The sequence below is a fragment of the Rattus norvegicus genome, chromosome 19, assembly GCF_036323735.1.
Source record: "Rattus norvegicus strain BN/NHsdMcwi chromosome 19, GRCr8, whole genome shotgun sequence".
In the NCBI taxonomy this organism is placed as follows: Eukaryota; Metazoa; Chordata; class Mammalia; order Rodentia; family Muridae; genus Rattus; species Rattus norvegicus.
In genome coordinates, this window is record NC_086037.1 from 32,365,800 (window position 1) to 32,391,889 (window position 26,090).

Consider the following 26,090-nt stretch of genomic DNA (forward strand, 5'->3'; position numbering starts at 1 on the left):
CTCTGGGACGCCTTTCAGACCTCTCCAGGGCATCCCCTGTACCCTTTGCAGCACTGTCAACTGCATCTGACTATACTTTTATTCATTTGACTATAACTTTTATAGTCAGACGCTCTGGCTAGGGCTTCATGAAGACAAATGCTGCATATTTAACTTATTATCATTCATATATTAATACATAATAACATGCAATAGGTATATTATTACTTAAAATGGAACACACACATGCAAAACAGGTTTTCATATTAAAGTCCAAGGTAGCCTAGACTAGCTGTATAGACCAAACTGGTCTTGAATTGTGATCCTCCTGAAGAAGACCTATCTTGTGGGATTGGCATTTTAATAAGTATCTGATACATGAACGCAGAGGTAAGTTTATTACTATTGTGCTGGGGCCTTGTATGTTGGGAGCGATGCCCTTGAAGCCCTCCATTGTTGATGTTATTATTATGGTTAGAATTAAGTATGACTGGGTTCATGGAAAATCCCCAGCCAGCTGCACAAGACTAATACAAATCTGGTGGTCAAGAAAAATAATAATATGATAAAGACATCCTGTTGACTAATAGATATGACAAACCTGTGACCTTTCTGACAACCTGTCAACATCAGCCTACTCCCTGACCACATGAATACTGTGTCCTTGGCCTGCATAAATGTTTCACACTTCCCCTCTCCCTCTGTTACCCATGTTATGGTATAAATTCAGCCTTGGGGAAAAATAAAATTGTCGCCTTGATCAGACTCTTGTCTTGCCGTCCTTCTTCGTGTCTCTTGTCCCCCATTCTCTTCCAGGTAACCCCCGGACCCCGTCGCTTACACTTGTATATGCTGGGGAAGTCCTCCACCAGTTAACTATAAGCCCAGCCTTAAGGTATTTTAAATTTGAATTTAGAAATAGATATATAGTATGCGTATAAAGCTTGATGATTTTTCCACTGAATATTGGCTATGTTTGCAAGAAATTTCTTCCCAGGTTTTGTATTTGAAAACTTGCTAGCAAAAAACGGTGTGGGAAGATCAGCATAGGGAATGAACGCTAGAGGGCAGAAGAGGCAAAGGGATGCAGGCCAGCCTGCCGGTCCGGAGCGTGGATGCTATGCACATTCTCAGAGCGGGAGACTGAGTCTAGAAGATCAAGAGCAGCGCTTCTCACCCTTCCTAATGCTGAGACCCTTTAATACAGCTCCTTTTGTCGCAGAGACGCCCAACCATAAAATTACTTTTGTTGCTACTTAACTGTAATTTTGCTGCTTATATGAATCAGGTTGAGACCCAGAGCTTGAGTCATGCCTGAGCCATAGAGCAAGAATCTGTTTTACCTCCACCCCCACCCTCAGGAATAAACAAGCAAACCAACAAGCCTGGAGGTGTCTGGTGCACCCTTGGTGGCATATTTAAGATGCTCTGTGGCTGAGTGTGGTGGCACATAGTAGTATCCCAGCACGTGGGAAGCTGATGCAGGGGAATTGCTTATTCAAGGCTATCCTAGACAATGAGAGCTAGCAGACACACACACACACACACACACACACACACACACACACACACACACACACACACACAGAGAGAGAGAGAGAGAGAGAGAGAGAGAGAGAGAGAGAGAGAGAGAGATCTATCTTCATACTTTCCATAAATTACTTCACTGCAAGTGCTCAGTTAAGAATCTGTGTATAGGGCCTAGTGGTGGTGTTATGTGACAAGACTTTTCCTGGAGAGACAGAACACACATATCTATTTACTTCCGCTAGGGGGCCCATGACAGGCCAAAGTACAGATACCACCAAAGTCCAAACTAATGAGTTTTACTGGAGCTGGGCCACTTCACTCCTCCATGTTGCTAGCACTCTCCCCTCTGATATTCCTGAATTATTACTAAAACATGTATTCCATCCTGGCTGCCCCAGACCCAGGCCTGCAGCCCTCCTGGGCCATGATCCTCCACTCTTACATGTTGGCAGTCTCTCTGTCTCTCTGTTCAACACTTCAGGCTTGGACCTTCTCCTTCCCTGGCATGACACTTTCTTCCTCCTCCCTTGTCCTGGCCTGGCAATCCTAGAACTCTTGCCTCTGTCTACCTGCCAAGCCATTAACTGCCAGCAACTTTATTTACCAATCAAAGCCAACCGGGCACAGGGACTCTCAGTGCCTTACATGCAGATGCACCGATTCCCGTGTGATTTTGGAAACCCAAAAAATATAATGAAAGCATTAAACCAAATCCACAACAGGGTTACTTGCAGGGATATGGACGAAGGGTTACTATAGTAGTAGAAATGACTCAAAGACAGCTGCATCACCAAAGCCTACCCCAGCATGGGTGACAGCTCACAAAATCTGGGAAACCTGGAGCACACTTCACAGCCTATAGGCAGCTCAACATGCTGGAGAGTGTCCTTTCTGAGTGACTCAGTTGGTCCAAGCCCCTCCCCAGTAGCTCACCTGGTTTCTGCTTCTTCAGGCAAATGGTCCTGTCTCTGAATCTTTGTAGTTTGGCTTGTCTGAGAGTGACTGAACAGTTTTATTGCTTATTCTGGTAGGCAGAGGCCTAGTGAATCTGGTCAGTTTCAGGGACTTCCTGAAGCTACTGAATTGTTTATTGCCGGGAGCTAAACCCACTTATATACCCTCTGTTTCTGGGAAACCTAGCCAGTTACAATAAAAGGAGTACACCTGCCATTTGTACTTTAGGGGTACAGGAACCAAAAGAACATCGAATTCCAGGAACTGAAAGAACTTTGGGAGGATGGTGATGGTAATGGGTTGGCCTTGGGCCCTGTGTGACCTTCCCCACTGCCCTGAAATAAAGTTTGAGAGCTTGATCAGATAACAATTGCTCTCCTTTGCACCTCCTGTCCCCCATTCTTTCACCCCCTCCTCAGGTCTCTGTTGAACACCCCCCACCTCTGCAGGTCAGGGCAGTTTACCTCCCTGCTTAAAGAGCTTCCCTTCAGGATGGAATGCTGCACTTCAATCTCAGAGAAATGAGTTATATAATAGGTGAGCAGCGTTAGTCCTAGCACCTTGGAGGCAGATAAGACAGATCTGAGTTCAAGGCTATCCTGCTCTAGGTAGTGAGTTCAAGGTCTGCCAGAGCTACTAGTGAGGCTCGGAGTGCCACTCCCACCTGATTGTTTATCTCTGCTGAGTATGGGACCTGGAGCCTTGCACTTGCTAAGCAATGCACTGAGCTACTGAGCTGTATGGTGGGCCCCTAAGGCAGTATTTTTTATTGAGTTGACTGAGAGGGTTTGCAGAGCTGAGGCCAGAGTCTCTGCACACTTAGCTGAGCCTCTCTAGTTATTACTGATCGAAGCAGGTATGTTATAAAGGAGTCAGTTATATCAGGGCCTATGTGTTGGAATTTAGAGACATACCCTGACACCAGTAACCATGAGCAGGGAGAGGAATGACTTGGAATTTAGAGACATACCCTGGACACGAGAGGAGAAAGCATCAGAGGCCCAGGGTCCTAGTTCTGGGCATGCCTCTGACAGACACCTGCAGGGGACAGTCAAGCTGGTGATTTTCTATACTGGAGGAGGGGGTCCCCAGAGCCCCACTGACTTCTCCTTTCTAATGAGCTAGCTCAGAAAAATATGGTTTCTGCCCATGAAAACACAGATTAAATGAAAATCACTTTTGGAATTTAAGTGCATCCCGCCCTCTTCATACTACAGTTGTGGTGCTAATGGGTTCTTATTATGATCTGCTCTAGGGCAAAGGCATCGTTAAAGCACCAGAAAGTCCGTCCACGAAATGACATGTGTTAGAAATGTGTTAGAAAGAGATGATGGGCTCTTCTTTTTATAGGTTGCTTCCGGGGTAAAAACAAACAAAGGAACAAACACTTTTAGAGAAAATCACAGTAAGCACACTATGTCGCTGGGGTGCCTTGGAACTTACTATGTGGTCTAAGCTGGCCCCTAACTTGCAGCAATCCTCCTGCTTCTGACTTTTTGAGTGCTGGGAATGCATTGCCACTGCTGGCTGGAAGTAGATGTTTTGTTTGTTTGAGTCAGAGTCTTGCTTTGTAATCCTGGCGTGGGACTCACTATCAAGACCAGGGTAGCCAGGAACTAGAAGGAATCCCCCTGCTTCTGCCTCTTGAGAACTGAGATTTTAGATGTGAACCACCATACTTGACAGTAGAGATAGACTCTAAAAGGGTATTTTTGAAAAGAGAGAGAGGGAGAGGGAGAGGGAGAGGGAGAGAGAGAGAGAGAGAGAGAGAGAACCATAGATCTCTCAATTTTCCAAAGAAGATACATCTATGGTATTGTCTTAGTTAGGGTATTATTGCTATGAACAGACACCATGACCAATGTAAGTTTTATAAAGGACAACATTTAACTGGGCCTGGCTTACAGGTTCAGAGGTTCAGTCCATTATCATCAAGGCGGGAACATGGCAGCATCCAGGCAGGCCTGTGCAGGAGGAGCTGAGAGTTCTACATCTTCACCGGAAGGAAGCCAGGAACAGACTGAGCATCCCCAGGCAGCTAGGAGGCGGGTCTCCAAGCTCACCCTCACAGTGACGCACTTCCTCCAACAAGGCCACACCTTCTAATAGCGCCACTCCCTGGGTCAAGCATATGCAAAGCATCACAGGCGTCTATATAAATTCCTAACAAAGAGTGATTATTGGGGTCAGTAGCCTTGGAATTTCAACGATTTGTTTCTTCACAAGTTTTCATTCATTAATTCCTGTTGCTTATTTGATGAATGTGCATGCGTATTTATCTAACGATTAAAACGAGATTTACTGATTTTTATTTTTATGAGTGTGGGTGAGTGCCTACCTCACATACGTATGTATACCGTGGTCACGTGTGGTGCGCCCATGAGAGTCAAAAGAGGCTGCTGAATACCCTGGAACTGGAATTACAGACTTGTCTACTCTCATGTGGGTGCTGGGAATCAAACCCAGGTCCTCTGCAAGGGCTGCCCAATGCTTTTAACCCCTGAGCCACCTATCTAGCCCCATATAACAGCTTTGTTTGTGTGTGGATCCCTTGGGGTCCAATGGTCCAGCATGAGGAGACTCAGTGGTCATGGAGACCATAGGCTGTTCATATGCTACTGCAGTAATCCAATAGTAACTGAAATCCCACTGTGGCAAATGCATTTTCCTCTGGGACAGCAACAAGCTTGTTCTGAGGAAGGCCTTGGGTGAGCTGAGGTCTCAAGGAGGGGGGTGAGGGTATAATACAGTGGTACAATATGTATTTGGCATGCATAAATCCCAAGTTCAATATCTGGCACCAAACTACCTCTACCCCCACCCCAGTTTTTTTAAACTTCTTAATGGTTCTTTGTGACTTCACATCATGCACCCCAGTCCCACTCATCTCCCCATTCCCTTGTACCTTCCCTCTACCATTGCGACCACCCGCGCAACAGAGAAAAAAAATGTAGAGGCTGTAGTGTGTTACAGTGTGCCCTACAGTGTATGTGTTGTGTGTAAAATTAAAAACCATGCTTTGCCCGGGGCCATGCTCCCGACTTAGCTCTGCCCATTGCCTGCTGGTGCTGTTCAGGGAGCTTGGCCTGTGCTCCGACCTCTCCTGGTTTAGCTCTAAGATTGGCTGCCGCCAGCCTCACCCCCAATTTGCCTGTTCCCCCCAGCTAACTTTTCCGAGCCACCAACACCCGCCCCATCTTCTCTCTTTCCCCTGCCCACCTTAGCTCAGCAGAAGAAAAACACTAGACAGCTTTATTATTTTAAAACTTGCCAGATAATATAAATGCTGGGAGAAGAATTTCTTGCCCTAACCTTACCAGCTAGCCTATTTCAGCCATCTGCCGGCGGAGCCCGCCAGTTCCGGTAGCCCTAAGACCTTCATGGCTGAATCACCCTATTCCTTCTGAAGCCTTGTTGAAGAGACCGCCTTTCTCTCTCTTTGCCTCTTCCTTGCTTTGCCTCCCAGGACCCAGAAATCCCACCATTTTCCTTTCACCCAGCAAGTACCCTCCACCTCCTTTATTGACACAATCAAGAACCAATTAGGGAATCAACACCTCCCTCTGTGTGTGTGTGTGTGTGTGTGTGTGTGTGTGTGTGTGTGTGTGTGTGTGTTGAAGAAATAAAGTTTCATAGTTTCACAGATATGAGAAACAAAGTTGTGAAAACAAGGTTTTGAGAAATACATCTGACGTCAGGATGTCTAGTGATATGAAATAAGTTTTGGTGATCAAGATTCTGACTAAGCTAATTAAGACAAAACAATAACAACTGTTCTCAGAAAGACCCCCTAACCCTCCCTGTGGTAAATTCTGAGAACAACCACAAGATGTCATCCTGACCCTGCCCGACCACCCAGTTCATCTCCACCTCTAAGAGATATGCCAACTTAGCCCTTTCCCAGCTATTCTCCAAGGTTAGGTGTAGGGCTGGATGAAGAAAGTGACTAATTGAGCCAAGAACAGCCCCTTGAGCAGGTCAGCCAATACCTGACCAGGTCCGTTGTCCTGTGTACCAATGAGAATAGGCCAGCTAACCCTGTTGCTGAAGTCTGCTCTCTGTAACAAATAAGAGTTGTGGGGGTTGGGGATTTAGCTCAGTGGTAGAGCGCTTGCCTAGGAAGCGCAAGGCCCTGGGTTCGGTCCCCAGCTCCGAAAAAAAGAACCAAAAAAAAAAAAAAGAGTTGTGTGCTTTTTGGGTTCCGGGTTGCCTCTACCTGCATGGATAAGCAACCCCATGTATGTGGATTAAAAAACCTCATGCTATTGCAGGCGGTCACTTTGTCAATCTGCATTCTGTGGGTTGCGCTCCCGAGGTAAGGCCACTATGGGGTCTTACAACAGTGTGTGTACATATACCCTTTTGTCTACACTTCTTTGCTTGCAAATGTTCATTTCAATAGCTTGTTAGTCTGGTATGAGGCCCCTGGCTTCTGCAACTCTATCAATACTGGATCCTCACTGGGACTCCTCCGATATCCTGTTGCTGCCCTGTGTCATGGAGATCCTGTAGCTATGAATCTGTAGGACTGGCTCCTGCCTGCACTCCAGCAGTTCCATCAATGTGGTAGATGGCGTAGGCTTATTCAAAGCCCTGGATCCCTCCTGAGACAGACAGACAGACACACAAACACACATACTCACACACAGACAGAGAGACAGAGACAAAGATTCCCAGAGAGCCAGAGAGACAGCTAGAGACTGAGAGACAGAGACAGAAACAGAGACAGACAGGAAATAATAGAGACAGAGACAAAAACAGAGAGACTCAGAAGGTGTTCAATCTCGTCTCCTTCAGGACGTGTGCCCAGTGATAGGAAGTCTCCCCACCCTCTAAAAGACCACAGTGCCTCTGGCCACTGGAGCTTGGGATCATTCAATGTTCAACTGTAAGAGCAGAAGACAGGAACTTGAGTCAGGCCAGATCCCTCCTTGAGGCTGGCCAGCTTCTCTCAAGAACGGGTGATATAGTGTCCTCTAGGGGCTGAAGCTGTCCATACTGAACCAGGCCACCCGTTGATTGGATCACAAAAACTCGTGGCTGTCCAGCAAGGCATCACCAGCAATTCCTCTTAAGGAAGGAGAGACCCCATCCTTCACAATGTTATTTGGTTTTGTGGTTAAAAACATCCTCATGGAATTCCTGAAGACCCCTGGTGGATGTGTCAAAAACATGTGGATAATAGTTCAGAGCACGCATAGGCCAGAATAGTCGAGAGGGGACCCTACCCCACCCACAATTATGCTGGTGTTTACTTACTTAGAATCATCTGAAAAACTTGAGAGTGATGTAATTGGTTGGACTTTAATATTTAATTCAGATGATGCCACCTGGGTCTACGATGGAATGTTCTGGTTCTGCAACACGTGCAGGGGGTGAGTAGTTTAGTGTATAATCCACTTTAATCACCTCATATATATTTATCCATCGATCTCTCCCTCCTTCCATTCATCCAGTCCTCAGCCAACATTTATCTCCTGTGTGATTAACCAAACAATAATCCCGGCTCTCCTTTGAAAAGTGGTTTATTTTTAACTTGTTTTGAGACAAGGTTTTGTTTATGTAGCCAAGGCTGGCCTCAAACTCACAATCCTCTGTCTTTACCTTCAAAGTGCTGAGATTATGACTCACCAATCTCCTCTCTCCGTCTCTCTCTAGCTCTGTCCTCTCTCTCTCTCCTGTCCCCGACACCTATCAGGGTAGCCCAGTCCGGTCTTGAACTTTTGACATAGTTGAAGATGACCTTGAACTTCCAATGGTACTGTTGTCACTTCCTGTGCTGTAATGGTAAATGTGCCCCTTCACACCGGCTCCATAGACTCTCTTAACTCAATACCCGTTTGTAGCCTGAGTAGGAATCCAGGTGCTTCTGTGTGACAGAGAACCGGAGCATCCATCACAGTCCTCTGATTTTCTACTGTAAATGCAGACCATTCTTCCTGGCATGGCTGCCTAGTAGGCCCCAGTAGTAAACCTCAGTTGATAGCACAAGCCTGCCACTTCTCACACTGACAGAATTCAGCTGATAGCAACGGGATTCAGTGAACGTCCCCAGGTAAGAATTTGTTGTTGGGCATAAAACAAAAACCAAACCCAACCCAAGCCCCTCGCCTTCCTACATCTGCCCTGCAGGAAGGCTGACACAACAGAAATGGAAAACAGTTGGTACAGGCATAAAATTCTGTGTCAGATGGAAACTTGTAAAATAGAAAAATGGATTTCTTGGGGGTGAATGTAGCTTGCTTTGACAATACTGATCTTATGAAAAGCATTCTGCAGATATGATGGTCATTAAAAGTAGCAAGGACTTTTTCATTTTGAGGGGGATGGAGGTTCTTGATGGCCTATTCCCCCTGACCCTTGCAAACATTCCCCCTTCAAATCCTCACTCTAGTTAATCATCAATGGGAAGCCAGAGCTGATATTGGAAAATCATTCTTTTACAAACGGAAACTATTATAATTTAAATGGGCAGGAATGAAACCACCCGTTTTCAGAAGGGGATCAATGCAAACCACTTTATTAGAAAATATAAATCACTTTTTAATTTCAAATGCAACAAGAAAAGAACTCAATTTTTTTTCTGTTTCATTGAAATTGATTGGTGCACCTGCAGAGAAAAGCAGCTTTATCATCTTGTTATCAGTCAATTAATATGCAGGGATAAATGTGAATATTATTCCAGTTAACTAGAGACAGATGATTTTATTGAAGTCTTAATAGACTAGGAAAAACTGCCTTCCACCCTGCTTAATGAGGTCAGCAGAGGAGAGAAAAAAAGTCACAAGTGCAGAACTTGGAATGGGTAGTGTCGAAAACTATTCCTCTCAGTATTTGGACCACAGAGAAGGTAGAGGCACGGTGCCCATTTGAAAGCAGTGGCACCACAATGCAGGGAGGAGAAAACCAGGACGCTGGGTTTTCTTTTCATTGGAACAGAGAGCTGTTTGGGTTGGAAGTTCGACTCCCTTGCTGTTCAGAAACCTGACAGACTTTTGTCCTTGGCTGTGTCTCTATTCTGATCACAGGTGAACAGAACTGTAAAGTAATCACTTGCCCACTGAACTGCCCTCCTCTTTTTTTTTTTTTTTTTTTTTTCAGAGCTGGGGACCGAACCCAGGGCCTTGCGCTTCCTAGGCAAGCGCTCTACCACTGAGCTAAAACCCTAAACCCTGCCCTCCTCTTTCTTTCTGTGCCTATTTCTGCCCTGAAAACTTCTCCCTGACACACTGAAAAGCCAGGGAATGCTCTTGAATTCTCTATGCTCTTGACCAATGTCCAAATGTCCTTAGGGTATCAGCCAAATGTCCTTATGCTAACTCAACATCGTGGTGTATTTGACCCAAAGGGCGGCCACTTTCCATGACACTCTACAAGGACATCTCCAGAAGCCAAGGTGCATGTGTGCTCGCACTTCCAGCTGCTGGGAAGGCTGAGCTCAGGGGTTCGGGCTACGCTACGCTACGCTGATCAAGTGTTTGCTACGCTACGCTGATCAGGTGTTTACAATAAGCATCCGCCATTTAATTATCCCTGTGAGTAGCCACTGTATGCCAGTTTAGGCAGTCTCTCCTAGGAAAACAAACAGTAGATGGGATAGGGTGATATAGTGGAGTGTGAGGTCCTTTTCCTAATGACACCAGGAGGCTATTTGGTGATGAAAACTGGGATCAAGGTTACTAGTCACCCCAAGTGTGTGCATGCTCTGGATCCAACTCAGCTGCACTGCTGCTTGGTGTACCCAGTGACATTACTGCCACTGTGGGCATACACGCGAGACCGTGTGTCAAGAGAGGTCCTGGCGATATCCTGGCCATGACCTGGTCACGAGAATGAATAGGCTTGTATATTTGAATGCTTAGTAACAAGGGAGTGGAAGAATATGTGGCCCTGTTGGGTTGGAGGAGATGTGACATATTCCACCCCACCCCCCATCCGACAGCCGTGGATCAGGATGTAAAGCTCTCAGCTACTGCTGTAGCGCCATTGCCTGCTTCCCAGCACGATGATCTTGCCCTAACCTTGTAAGATGTAAGCAAATCCCCAGTTGAATGATTTCTTCCCTAAGAGTTGTCTTAGTCACGATGTCTCTTCACAGCAACGGAACGGCAACTAAGACACACACCCCTTCAACCTTTTTTTTTTTTTTTTTTTCTTTTTTTTTCTTTTTGACACTGCCTTAAGTTGGTAGAACAGTGCAGAGGCTATGCAGTGGTGCCTTCTGCAGAGCATGCATTTGCACACAGAACTCACCTGGGGCTCTTGACTTTCCCAATGTGTGACAGTCTTTCCTCACTGAAACTGGTCAGCAAAGTGTGAAGAGGTGACTGCTCCAGCCAATCCCTTGGTAGCAATGTCAGGCAGCATTGCCATTCCATGATATGGAATAGGCCAAAGCAATGTGGCAGAGTAATCACGGACTAGAATCTTAACACTGAGCCAGTTAGCCTCTTCCTCTTTCTCCTCTTATTTCTCCTCCCCTTCCTTCTACTCGTTCTCTTCCTTCTCTTCCTCCTCCTCCTCCTGAGTCAGGATTTCTCTGTGTAGTTCTGGATTTCCTGGAACTCACTCTGTTGAACAGGCTGAATTCAAGTTCAGAGATCTGCCTGCCTCTGCCTCCCAAGTGCTGGGATTAAAGGTGTGCACCACCACACATGGCTTTTAGACAGCATTCTTTTTTTTTTTTTTAAGATTTATTTATTATAGATGAGTACACTGTAGCTGTCTTCAGACGCGCCAGAAGAGGGCATCAGATTCCATTAGAGATGGTTGTGAGCCACCATGTGGTTGCTGGGATTTGAACTCAGGACCTCTGGAAGAGCAGACAGTGCTCTTAACCACTGAGCCATCTCTCCAGCCCCTTAGACAGCATTCTTAAAAGTTCATTATAATAGCTATTTTTAAAAATTGTTAAATGTATTTTTATTTTATAAGCGTGAATGTTTTGTCTGCTTCTATGTATGTATACCAATTATATTCCTGATGCCTGACAAGGCTAGAAGAGAGCATAGATCACCTGAAACTTGAGTTATAGATGGCTGTGAGCTGCCATGTGTGTGCTAGGAAATGGACCTGAGTTCTCTGCAAGAGGAGCAAGTGTTCTTGACTATTTAGCCATCTTTTCAACCTCTATATCAGGCATTTCATTATACCAACAGAAAGCTAATGGATACATATATGCCCAGACTGAGTAACTATCAGTTTAGATTGGACCATTGTAGCTTCTTTTTGATGTGTGTGTGTGTGTGTGTGTGTGTGTGTGTGTGTGTGTGTGTGTGTGCTGGGTTGCACCCAGGTTCTTGTTCATGCTAAGCAAATATGCTATCACTGAGCTACAATCCTAGTTTATAAATTGTTTTATGCTGAATGTATAGTAAATACATAGTTAATACACACATGTGTGCACGCACACACACATACACAAAGAAATCAAAACACACTTCTGGCTGAATTGGTCCCACAGCACCCTGCACCCAAATCCCATGCAGGGGAGAACTGGACTCTCAGAAGTACAGATAATTCTGAGAGCTCAGGGGAGACCACCATATTCTGCTCATATTCCTGACCCAAGAGGAACCTGCCTAGTAGCTTCTGGATACAGGAATATAGGAGCAGTCAGTAGCAGGAACCTGCTGGTTTCTGCCTGTGTCTGGAACTGATCTGAACCTGTCCCACAGCTCCCTGCACTCAAATCCTGTTGGGGAGGAGAGCTAGACTCTCAGAAGTGTGGACAATCCTGAGAGCTCAGAGGAGACAACTACTTCTGCCCACTTTCTTGACCCAAGAGGAACCTACCGAGTGCCCTCTGTGCCTTTGGTCACAGGGACCTAGGAACATTCAGAGGTAGGACCCTTCGGGTTTCTGCCTGCACCAAGAGCTGAAAGCCAGTCTCCAGGAGTGCCTACACACCTGAGAGCAGAGGTAAGACCAACTCTTCTGCGCCAGGCAACCTGCCTGGAGGCTTCAGGTCACAGAAATCCAGGAGCAGCTCTCTGTTTCCAGATCTAGCTGAAAGAAAACAGCTCTTCAGGAATGCTGACACACAGGCCTACAGGAGGGTCAAGCCACTGTCAGACACAGAAAAACAAGCTAACACCAGAGACAGCCTGATGGCAAGAGGAAAGCATGGGATCATAAGCAACAGAAACCAGACTACTTGGCATCATCAGAGCCCGGTTTCCCACCAAAGCAAATACTGGATATCCAAATACATCAGAAAAGCAAGATTTGGATTTAAAATCATATCTCAGGATAATAATAGAGGACTTTAAGAAGGACATAAATAACTCCTTTAAAGAAATACAGGACAACAAAGGTAGACAAGTAGAAGCCCTTAAAGAGGAAACACAAAAAAATACCTTAAAGAATTAAAGGAAAATACAACCAAGCAAGTGAAAGAATTGAACAAAACTGTCCAGGATTTAAAAATGGAGATAGAAACAATAAACAAAGCACAAAGGGAGACAACCCTGGAGATAAAAAACCTAGGAAAGAAATCAGGAGTCATAGATGCAAGCATCACTAACAGAATACAAGAGATAGAAGAGAGAATCTCAGGGGCAGAAGATACCACAGAAAACATTGACACAACTGTTAAAGATAATGTAAAATACCAAAAGCTCCAAACCCAAAACATCCAGGAAATCCAGGACACAATGAGAAGACCAAACCTAAGGATAATAAGTATAGAAGAGAGTAAAGACTCCCAACGTAAAGGGCCAGTAAATATCTTCAACAAAATTATAGAAGGAAACTTCCCTAACCTAAAGAAAGAGATGCCCATAAACACACAAAAAGCCTACAGAACTCCAAATAGATTGGACCAGAAAAGAAATTCCTCCCATCACATAATAGTCAAAACACCAAATGCACAAAACAAAGAAAGAATATTAAAAGCAATGAGGGAAAAGGGTTAAGTAACATACAAAGGCAAACCTATAAGAATTACATTTCTCACCAGAGACTATGAAAGCCAGAAGATCCTGGGCAGATGTCATACAGACTCTAAGAGAACACAAATGCCAGCCCAGGTTACTATATCCAGCAAACTCTCAATTAACATAGATGGAGAAAACAAGATATTCCATGACAGGGCTGGAGAGATGGCTCAGTGGTTAAGAGCACTGTCTGCTCTTCCAGCGTTCAATTCTCAGCAATCACATGGTGGCTCACAAACATCTATAACCAGGTCTGGTGCCCTCTTCTGGCCTGCAGGTGCATACATGCAGACAGAAAGCTGTATGATGTATACATAATAAATAAATGTTAAAAAAAAAGATATTCCATGACAAAACCAAATTTACACAATATCTTTCTACAAATCCAGCCCTACAAAGGATAATAGATGGAAAACTCCAACACAAGGAGGGAAACTACACCCAAGAAAAAGCAAGAAAGTAATCTCCTTGCAATGAAACCAAGAGAGACACACAAACATAATTCCACCTCTAATAACAAAAAATAACAGGAAGCAACAATCACTATTCTTTAATATCTCTTAACATTAATGGACTCAATTCTCCAATAAAAAGACATAGACTAGCAGACTGGATACATAAAAAGGACCCTGCATTCTGCTGCCTACAGGAAACACACTTCAGAGACAAAGACAGATACTACCTCAGAGTAAAAGGCTGGAAAACAACTTTCTAAGTAAATGGTTCCAAGAAACAAGCTGGAGCAGCTATTTTAACATGGAATAAAATTGACTTTCAACCAAAAGTTATCAAAAAAGATAAGGAAGGACACTTCATATTCATCAAAGGAAAAATCTAGCAAGATGACCTCTCAATCCTATAAAAGAAACCTTACTAAAGCTCAAAGCATACAATGCAACTCACACAATAATCATAGGAAATTTCAACACCCCACTCTCATCAATGGACAGATCGTGGAAACAGAAACTAAGCAGAGACACAGAGAAACTAACAGAAGTTATGAACCAAGTGGATTTAACAGATATTTATAGAACATTTCATCCTAAAACAAAAGAATAAACCTTCTTCTCAGCACCTCATGGTGCCTTCTCCAAAATTGACCATATAATCAGTCACAAAACAAGCCTCAACAGATACAAGAAGATAGAAATAATCCCATGCATCCTATCAGATCCCCATGGACTAAGGCTGGTCTTCAATAACAACAAAAACAACAGAAAGTCCACATATACATGGAAGTTGGACAACGCTCTACTCAATGATAACCTGGTCAAGGAAGAAATAAAGAAAGAAATCAAAGACTTTTTAGAATTTAATGAAAATGAAGGAACAACATACACAAGGTTATGGGACACAATGAAAGCAGTCTAAGAGGAAAACTCATAGCTCTGATTGCCTCCAAAAAGAAGCTGGAGAGAGCATACACTAGCAGCTTGATAGCACACCTAAAAGCTCTAGAACAAAAAGAAGCAAATACACCCAAGAGGAGTAGAAGGCAGGAAATCATCAAACTCAGGGCTGAAATCAATCAAGTAGAAACAAAAAGATCTATACAAAGAATCAACAAAACCAGGAGTTGGTTCTTTGAGAAAATCAACAAGATAGATAAACCCTTAGCCAGACTAACCAGAGGGCACAGAGACAGTGTCCAAACTAACAAAACCAGAAATGAAAAGGGAGACAGAACAACAGAATCTGAGGAAATTAAAAAAAAAACAAACCAAACTTCAGATCCTACTACAAAAGTTTGCATTCAACAAAACTGGAAAATCTGGATGAAATGGACAATTTTCTAGACAGATACCAGGTATCAAAGTTAAATCAGGGTCAGATAAACCATCTAAACAGCCCCACAACTCCTAAAGAAATAGAAGCAGTTATTAAAAGTCTCCCAACCATAAAGCACCTAGGACCAGATGGGTTTAGTGCAGAATTCTATCAGACCTTTATAGAAAACCTCATACCAATACTGTCCAGGTTATTCCACAAAATTGAAACAGATGGAGCACTACACAATTCCTTCTATGAAGTTACAATTATGCTTATACCTAAACCGCACAAAAACCCAACAAAGGAAGAGAATTTCAGGCCAATTTCTCTTATGAATACCAATGTAAAATACTCAATAAAATTTTCACAAACCGAATTCAAGAACACATCAAAACAATCATCTATCATGATCAAGTAGGCTTCATGTCAGGAATGCAAGGATGGTTCAATATAAGAAAATCCATCAACATAATCCACTATATAAACAAACCCAAAGAAAAAAACCACATGATCATTTCATTAGATGCTGAGAAAGCATTTGACAATATTCAACAGCCCTTCATGTTAAAAGTCCTGGAAAGGTCAGGAATTCAAGGCCCATACCTAAATACAGTAAAAGCCATATACAGCAAACCAGTTGCTAACATTAAACTAAATGGAGAGAAACTTGAAGCAATCCCACTAAAATCAGGGACTAGACAAGGCTGCCCATTCTCTCCCTACTTATTCAATATAGTACTCGAAGTCCTAGCCAGAGCAATCAGACAACAAAAGGAGGTCACAGGGATACAAATTGGAAAGTAAGATGTCAAAATATCACTCTTTGCTGATGACTCTAAAAGTTTCACCAGAGAACTACTAAGCCTGATAAACAACTTCAGCAAAGTGGCTGGGTATAAAATTAGCTCAAACAAATTGGTAGCCTTCCTCTACTCAAAGGATAAACAGGCTGAGAAAGAAATTAGGGGAATGACACCCTTCATAATAGTCACAAATAACAAAATATCTCGGTGTGACTCTAACCAAGCAAGTGAAAGATCTGAATGACAAGAACTTCAAAGTCTCTGAAGAAAGAAATTGAAGATCTCAGAAGATGGAAAGACCTCCCATGCTCATGGATTGGCAGGATTAATATGGTAAAAATGGCCATTTTGCCAAAAGCAATCTACAGAGTCAATGCAACCCCATCAAAATTCCAATCCAATTCTTCACAGAGTTAGAAAGAACAACTTGCAAATTCATTTGAATAACAAAAACCCAGGATAGCAAAAGCTATCCTCAGCAATAAAAGAACTGGGGGAATCACCCTCTTTGACCTCAAGCAGTATCACAGAGCAATAGTGATAAAAACTATATGGTATTGGTACAGAAACAGGGAGGTAGATCAGTGGAATAGAATTGAAAACCCAGAAATGAACCCACACACCTGTGGTCACTTGATCTTTGACAAAGGAACTAAAACCATCCAGTGGAAAAAAGATAGCATTTTCAACAAATGGTTCTGGTTCAACTGGAGGTCAGCCTGTAGAAGAATGCAAATTGGTGCATTCTCATGGCCCTGTAGAAAGCTTAAGTCCAAGTAGATCAAGGTCCTCCACATAAAACCAGATACTCTCAAAGTAATGTAAGAAAAAGTGGGGAAGAGCCTTGAAGACATGGGCACTGGGGAAAATTTCCTGAAGGAAACACCAAAGACTTATGCTCTAAGATCAAGAATTGACAAGTGGGGCCTCATAAACTGTGAAGCTTCTGTAAGGCAAAGGACACTGTGGTTAGGACAAAGCAGCAACCAGCAGATTGGGAAAAGATCTTTACCAATCCTACATCTGATAAAGGGCAAGTATTCAAAATATACAATGAACTTAAGAAGTTAGACTCTGGGGAGCCAAATAACCCTATTAAAAATGGGATACAGAGCTAAGCAAAAAATTCTCAGCTGAGGCATATCTAATGGCTGAGAAGCATCTAAAGAAATGTTCAACATCCTTAGTCATCAGGTAAGTCCAAATCAAAACAACCCTGAGATTCCACCTCACACCAGTCAGAATGACTAAGATAAAAAACTCAGGTGACAGCAGATGCTGGGGAGGATGTGGAGAAAGGGGAACAGTCCACCATAGTTAGTGGGATTCCAAACTGGTACAAGCACTCTAGAAATCAGTCTGGAGGTTCCTCAGAAAATTAGACATAGCACTACCTGAGGACCCAGCTTTACCTCTCTTGGGCATGTACCCAAAAGATGCTCCAACATACAGCAAAGACACGTGCTCCACTATGTTCATAGCAGCCTTATTTATAATAGCCAGAAGCTGGAAAGAACCCAGATGCCCTTCAACAGAGGAATGGATACAGAAAATGTGGTACATCTACACAATGGAATATTACTCAGCTATCAAAAACAATGACTTCATGAAATTCATAGACAAATGGATGGAACTAGAAAAATATCATCCTGAGTGAGGTAACCCAATCACAAAAGAATACACATGGTATGCACTCATTGATAAGTGGATATTAGCCCAAATGTTCAAATTACCCAAAATACAATCCACAGACCACATGAAGCTCAAGAAGGAGGATAACCAAAATGCAGATGATTAATTTCTTCTTAAAAGGAGCAACAAAAATATTCATAGGAGGGGATATGGAGGCAGAGTTTGGAGCAGAGACTGAAGGAATGGCCATTCAGAGCCTGCCCCACATGGGTATAAAGCCCATATATATACAGCCACCAAAACTAGATATATTGATGAAGCTAAGAAATGCATGTTGACAGGAGTCTGATATATCTGTCTCCTGAGAGACACAGCCAGAGCATGTCAAATACAGAGGCGGACTCTCACAGACAACCATTGAACTGAGAATGGAGTCCCCGTTAGAGGAATTAGAGAAAGGATTGAAGGAGCTGAAGAGGCTTGCAACCGCATAAGAACAACAATGCCAACCAACCAGAGCTCCCAGTGACTAACCCACTGCCCAAAGACTACACATGAACAAACCCATGGCTCCAACTGCATGTGTAGCAGAAGATGGCCCTGTTGGGCACTAATGGAAGGAGAAGCCCATGGTCCTGCCAAAGCTGGGCCCTCCAGTGTAAAGGAATGTCAGGGGGTGCTGGAAGGGGTAGTGGTTGAGGAGGAGGAACACCCTTATAGAAGAAGGGGCGGGGGACGGGATAAGGGACTTTTGGCTGGGAATACATTTGACATATAAATAAAAATATCCAATTAAAACAAAGAATATACACACTACACTTCTACAGAAAACGATCTAATCTCAAAGGAAGATACTATTAGAGAAAGAAAGAAACACAGCATCAACCAAACATCCAAGAAAAATGAACACAGGGTAATATTAAGTGTTTACCTCTAGATAATAAGCCCAAACGAGGTTGGGATAGATTATTCAATTGAAAGACATTTAGTGTAGTGATGGATAGCTCAGTGGTAACAGAACACTTGCCTAGCATGTGTGCAGTCCTGGGTTCAATGTTTAGTGTTACAAAGGAAGGAGGGGGAGGAGGAAGAGGAGAAAGAGGAAAAAGAGGAGCAGCAAGAGAAGGAGGAAGAGGAGGATGTGGAGGAAGAGGATGAGGAGAAATAGGATGGGGAAGAGGAAGAGGAGGAAGAGGAAGAGGATGGGGAGGAGCAGGGGCAGGGGCAGGGGCAGGGGCAGGAGCAGGAAACAGGAGCTGCAGCAGTTACTTATGCATCAGAACTATCCCGCTATATCCTTCTTGCAAAGGGATTCGCTTAAGTTTCGGGACATGCATATATGGGAAGTGAAATGAAGGGTGAGTCTATGCAAATGGACAAAACCAAAAAGACAGCAGAGATACTCATGCTTATTTCTCATAAAATAGAGTTTACTAAGTATAAAAAGAAACCAAGGAATCACTATATCCTGACAAAGGAGTCCATTCACCAAGGAGATGTTAACAACCGTGAATAGATATGCACCCAACATCACAGCATCTCCATTTCTAAAGCAAACGTTAGCTGTTCTGAAGAGTGAGACAGGCCCCAGCACAGCAGCAGAGGGCCCAGTCTCTCCAGTTTCAACCATGGATGAATCATCTAGACAGGAAATCAATGAGGAAACATTCAGCTTGAGCTACACGTTAGAGCCAATGAAGCTAACAGACATGTACAGAAGGCTCTGTTACCAGCAGAGAATGCATGTTTTCCTCAAGCACACATAGAACGTTCTTCAGGATTTGTCATGCTGACCTACAGGGCAAGTTTTAACAGAGCTAAGGACATTGGACTCACAGTGGCATGAGACTAGAGATTGGTAATAGTAGGGAAATTGGAAAATTCAAAAATTACAGAGAAACACATTCTTGAACAGATTCAAAGAAGAAACCAAAAGGTAAATTGATATCCTGTGGTATATGAAAATAGACATGATATATCCAAACTATAGACACAGCAAAAGTAATTCTGGGGTCAGTAGTAGTAAACATCAATTTACATTTTATTTTAATGTAAACATTTTTTACATTAAAGAAAAGATACAAGTCAAAGGAAGCAAAAGTTATTCTTTAACATATGCTTATATAATGTGTATATATACATATATATAATCTTTACTTCTCTCTCTCTATATGTGTGTCTCTATATGTATGTATAATTGTTTTTGAGACAAGATACCCCTATGTAGTCCTTACTGGCCTAGAATCCACTCTGTAGATCAAGATGGCCTTCAACTCACACAAATGTACTTGCTTTTGCCTCTTCAGTGCTAGGATGAAAGGTAGGTGCTAGATGTGATCATTTGTTTTTATTTTATTTTATTTAAGATTTATTTTGTGGACATGAGTATTTGCCTGTATGAATGTGTGTGCACAGATCCCCAGGGACTGGAGTGACAGACAGTAGGCTCCCGTGGGGTGCTGGGAACCAAAGCCTGGGTCCTCTGAAAGAGCACCGAGTGCTTATGACCTCTGAGCCATTTCTCCAGACCCTTTATTTCATCAAGATTATTTGGTTAATTACACCCCGCCCCCTCTGTACACTTGCATGCGCCTCCCTATGGAGGCCAGCAGAGGGCGTGGCTTCCTTTGGGGCTGGCGTTGCAGACTGGTGTGAATCGCCTGACATGGGTGCTTGGAATCAAACTCCCTCTGAAAAAGCTGCAAGCTCTCTTAACCATGGGGCCATCTCATCAGCTCTAGATATCTATTTTTTACTTGACTTTTGGTCTTTTTATTTCTAATGTTTAGAGACAGGGTTGTACTCTATGTCCCAGACTGGCTTCAAACTTACGGAAAATCCTCGGCTTCCATTTCCCAAGTCCTGGGATACCCGGTGTGAACCATTATGTCCAGCTAAAATCGGTCTTGAAGAACCATCTCTATTTCCATTTTAAACATTATTCGAAGTAGTCAAGATATGTTAAGAACTCATATGTTGGCTGGAAGCGAAGTGACAGTGGCAGAGGTGGTGATGAGCCTGAGGCGATGGGGACAGAGGTGACTAGGGGCTGTGTTGGTCTTCAGGGGCTATTGTGGAGGCATGCCTGAGGCGCACTTCCTGTGCTGTAACATCGCTCGGAGGGCTGTGCTTAGGAGTGAATACACAGGCCTACCTTTGTAAGAGCAGCAGCAGCAGCAGCAGCATTCACCGCGCATGTCCCTCCTGTTCAACGTCTGACCTTTGCCTCCTTAACTGAGTCAAACTCAGCTTCTCAAGTTTTATCACTCATACGTAACTTACTATGGCTCGGAATCACCCCTTGACTGCTTTTAGTAGTTGCACCATCCAGCTATTCGACTCATTGTGAGGGGACAAATGAGGTGTCGCCCCCTACCGGAGTGTCAGTTTCCATCAGGAGGCTGGTCCTGGGGCGGGGTTAAACTCAGTACCCTCCCTCCTGCTGCCATCACTTGACTGGTGTAAAGTTCTTAGTTCTGTCTTTGTCTTGATTCCAGTGAAGGTGAGCCAGTTTAAAAGAGAGCGAGAGAGTGAGAGTGAGAGAGCGAGAGTGTGGGAGAGAGCGAGAGCGTGGGAGAGAGCGAGAGAGTGTGAGAGAGCGAGCGAGACAAGAGAGACAGAGGCATAGAGAGACAGAGAGCGAGCTAGCGATACCCACTAGATTCAGAGGAACATTCCTCATGTTCACCCCTAGATCTCTGTGTCAGCCCCAGCCTCTCCTGTAGTTTCAAGTAGTTTCAGAAGGGAAACGGTGTCAGTTGGCCACCAGGGTTAGTGCTGGTTCCAGCATCATCCTTCTCCATTTGTGTCCCTCCCTGCCCTTCTAGAGTCTGCCTGAAAAGCTTGGAGCTCTGTAGACAAGGGCTGGACCGTGGGCACTGTGCTACTTTTACTCCTTTTCATGACCTACACAGGAGTCCTTAAACCTATTAAAGAGATTTAAAACAGATTTTAAAAAAGTACATGTTTGTCAATGCTCTCCACGTTAATTAAAACAGCAACAAAAGAAAACAGAAACCAAACATACAAAAACGCGGCGCTCAGAAAGACCGCTCAGCAGTTAAGGGTATTTATTTTTGTAGAGGGCTTGGGTTCGATTTTCAGGACCCACTTGGTGGTTCACAACTGTCTGTAACTCCAGTTCAGGGCATCTGATGCCTCTTAAGGCCTCCCCGGAGCTCCTGTTTGCACGTGGTACATGCACATGTGTACACTGAGGCACATATGAAGTAAGGAAGGAGACAGAGGAGGGCATTAGGTGAAGGTGGGGGAGGGAGGACCTGGTACGGTGGTTCACACTGGTAATCCCAGTGTTTAGGAGGCTGAAGCAGTAAGTTTGCCACTAGTCTGACCTACATAATGAGTTCCAGGCCAGTTAGGCTACACAGTGAGATCCTGTCTCAAAACTGAAAAAACAAAACAAAAGCTTCAACACTTGAACTTGGGAGGGGACACATTCAAACTTTTTAGCAAAAAGTAAATGAAAAAATTAAACTGGGACATATACATGAGCACCTATCTAATGCTGAAGAAATATATACAATACATACATACATATATACATATAATTTATATATAGAAATTGTGTATACAAATAGATATATAAGATGAATCTTCTGGGGTTGGGGATTTAGCTCAGTGGTAGAGCGCTTGCCTAGGAAGGGCAAGGCCCTGAGTTCGGTCCCCAGCTCCGAAAAAAAGAACCAAAAAAAAAAAAAGATGAATCTTCTTCCCCTAGAGAAAGGAAGGCAATATTCCAATTGTGACAACAGGGATTTGTAATTTTAATTTTTTAATGCTTATTTTTAATGATTCTTTTAAATGCTTTTAGCCCAGCACCCACCATAAGTAGTGGAAAAGAAAGGATACAAGGGAAGTATACCTGTTTAGACTAGTTCTTTGGAGCAACTCTCCCCTGTGTTGTCTGGAAATTGGCAGTTCTGTTCACAGGTCAGTAGCAGCAGCTTGATCCACTTGCAAACACTTTACAGATACATCAGTAGTCTAGTTTGATAGAGTTGGGATAGTAAACACATATCAGCAGTGGTGGTGCTACCCAGCAGAGACAGTCAGTCCTCAGCCTCAGCTGCACAAGTTAGCAGGAAGGACCAGGGCCAACAGGAAAAGTTCTCAGCAAAGTGAGGATCAGCGAAGACTTGAGACCAACAAGCACTGTGCAGTCAGCTCTATCAGCAAGCCAAGATCCGCCCCCACCGTTGTCCAAGTTCTATTTATATCCCTCCAAACGTGTCCTCTGTGGGTCTTGTCTCAGTACGTGTGTCTGTCTTAGCTGACATCACTCTGCCAATCAGCCTGAGTCTGTGGAAGTGGCAAGAAACTGTAGCACACTACCAGAAGTTTTTTGGTGCATTTCTCTCTATGGCGTCCTGACAAATGCAGCTCAACTATGCAATGTACGACAGAACAGTACATGCGTGTAGTTAGCGAAGAATCCCTCATCACGTGTTTTGTCATGCGTTTGCTTTAGCAGAGCATCCTTTCACCTGTGTCTGCTTCAGCTAAATGTTCTTTCACGAGCTGCCTCAGTCTTTCACCGGTGTGCACTTCAGGAAAACACTCCCCATGTGTTTGTCCCAGCAAAACACCATCCAAACAACTTTCCAAAGATCCCTTCAGTTTTCACTTCATGGATTAATGTAGAGGTTATCATGCTGAGTGAATTAAGCCAGGACAAATACTGCATGAATTCATCCCAAAAAGGAGACTCTAAACAAGACAGACTCAAACTGAATGGAGGTGGTGAATGCCGTTAATCCCAGCAATCAGAAGCAGAAGCAGGCAGATCTCTGAGTTCGAGACCAGCATGGTCTACAGAGTAAATTCCAGGACCGCCACAGCTACTTTGAGAAACCCTGTCTCGAAAAATCAAAACTGAAACCAAGCCAAACCTAATAAACTAAAAGAAGTCAAATTCAGCCAGGCTTGGGGTGCACCCCTGTAGTTCCAGCACTCAGGAGGCTGAGGCAGGAGGATTGTCAAGAGTTTCAGACCAATCTAGATTACCCAGTGAGTACTAGAGGCCATCCAGGGCTGCACAGTGAGACCCTCTCTTAGGAAAACACAACAAAATGGAACAAAAAGCAAAGGTCAAATAAACAGCAGAAGTCAGACTCATAGAGACAGCAGTTACCAAGGAAACAGTGAGGCGCTGGCCAAAGGGCAGGGGCTTGAGATTATGCTTCTGGAGAGGCCTAATGCATGGCAACCGTAGTTAATAAGAACACATTTCAACCTTGGAAATTGCTAAGAGAAAATATCTTAAGCTCTCTCAGCACACACATGATAACTATGTCAAGTGATAGATGATGATATTTAGTTTGGTCACGGGAATCATTGTGATATCTGTAAATTAGAACATCACTTTTAACACAGTGAATATGTTAAATTTTGGCTTCTCAAACATGACTTAATAATACCCTTCCCCCCACAGTAAAAAAAAAATAAAGCGATGGTTGTTGATCTTTCTTTCTGTTGTTGTTGTTTTGTTTTGTTTTGTTTTGTTTTGTTTTGAGAGAGAGGGTCTCTCTCTGTAGCCATGGTCTCTGTGTAGCAGTGGCTGTCCTGAGCAACCACTAAGTGGCTCACTCTGGCCTCAATTCACAGATACATTCCTGCTTCTGCCGTAATGGTTATAAATGTATTTATGCGTCAAGAGTGCTGGGGTTAAATGCACGCACCACCATGCCTAGCTGCTGGTCATTCCTTAATAAGACCATTTGTAAAGTCAGAGAGCATTTTCAGTCACAAATGAACTTGGTTTTGTATCTGGGCTCTACCCCTGCAGAAACCAACCAATCATGCACGGAAAGCATTCGAAAGAAAACGTTCTCTTCTTTTCTTGTTACTATTTTTTGAACAGCACGATATAATCAACATAGAATATATACTGTGTCCAGTCAGTGGTTCTCAACCTTCCTAATGTGGCAGCCCTCATGTTGTAGTGAAATTAATTAAAAATTATTTTTATTGTTACTTCATAGCTATAATTCTGCTAGTTATGAATCTTTTTTTAATTTAGAGAATACTTTATTAGTTTTTGTAATCAAACCCACGTATATAAGACCTTACATATTTAATACAGTGTGTTACCCCTGTACAAATGGAAAAAACTCAAGTTCAACATTTCTAGACCAATATGGCTGTTAATTTCTGTACAGTGCCAACTCAACACAGTAAACGGGGATACTTTTTTCGAAAGTTGACAGCACAGGTAAAGTTTCAAAAAATTCAAATTATATATCTGTATATATATATTTATATTTATATAAAAAGACCAATAATAGCAGTGTGTTATGCATCAACAGCAGCAACAGCTTTTCCAGGTTCTGCAGTCATCTGAACAAAACTGTAGAGACATCCAGCACACTCCATTAAAAAAAAAAAAGTAAAAAAACAAAACCTGAGAAAACAGCACAGTTCTGTTACTCTTGTGGTACCTGCCACCATTTTTTTTTAAAATTAGCTTCTCAATCATCATCTGGAAAGAAAACATTCTGAGCAACATCATTAAAAACAGCTCTGATAAAGCACGGTCACTATCATAAAGCAGGTACAAGCTATTTTACATCCACAGAGGTACTGTCCTACATCTATAATACTAGAGGATACAATTTAAAAGGCATAATTTAAGACTTGATTCTACTTTTCCAGCAGAGGGACCAAAGGATGGTGTGACACAGCTTTGTAAAGAAACATACTCTAGACAGGATTTCCTTTCACTAGTGGCACAGTTCTAAGGATTCATTCTCTCCATGAATGTCAGCTAAAACCGTTATTAAAAGAATGAAATATCCCTAAAACAAAACCGTATAACCACCGGATTCACATGAAGATGACCTAGTGGAGACAAGCTGGACCTCACCTTACAAACAAGCTATCAAATCTGTTATGTTTAAACAGTGAGACCTCCAAGGAAGGAGATGCCAAGTAGTGCTTCAAAGCTTCGGACCACAATCAAACACAGCATCCTTTTCAACAGAAGCAGAAGCTCATCTGAATATGCTCAAGGATGCTGACATCAACATTTAATCATCTCCTCACTCATCCAGGAAGAAGGGGAGATCAGTTACTACTGTACTTTATTATGTTCAACCAAATCACCATGTTATAAAAATAGCAAGCTGCCATAATAAAAAATAAGGCTCCTCTATCCAGCACCAGATAGCATCATTTTACTTTCAAGCCTAGAAATTGCACACTTGTATATAAACCAACCGAAGATGAGGATTGAGAGTTCATCTTGGTGGATTTTTCCTTTGATGAATATGAAGTGTCCTTCCTTATCTTTTTTGATGACTTTTAATTGAAAATTGATTTTATTTGATATTAGAATGGCTACTCCAGCTTGCTTCTTCTGACCATTTGCTTGGAAAGTTGTTTTCCAGCCTTTCACTCTGAGGTAGTGTCTGTCTTTGTCTCTGAGGTGTGTTTCCTGTAGGCAGCAGAATGCAGGGTCCTCATTGCG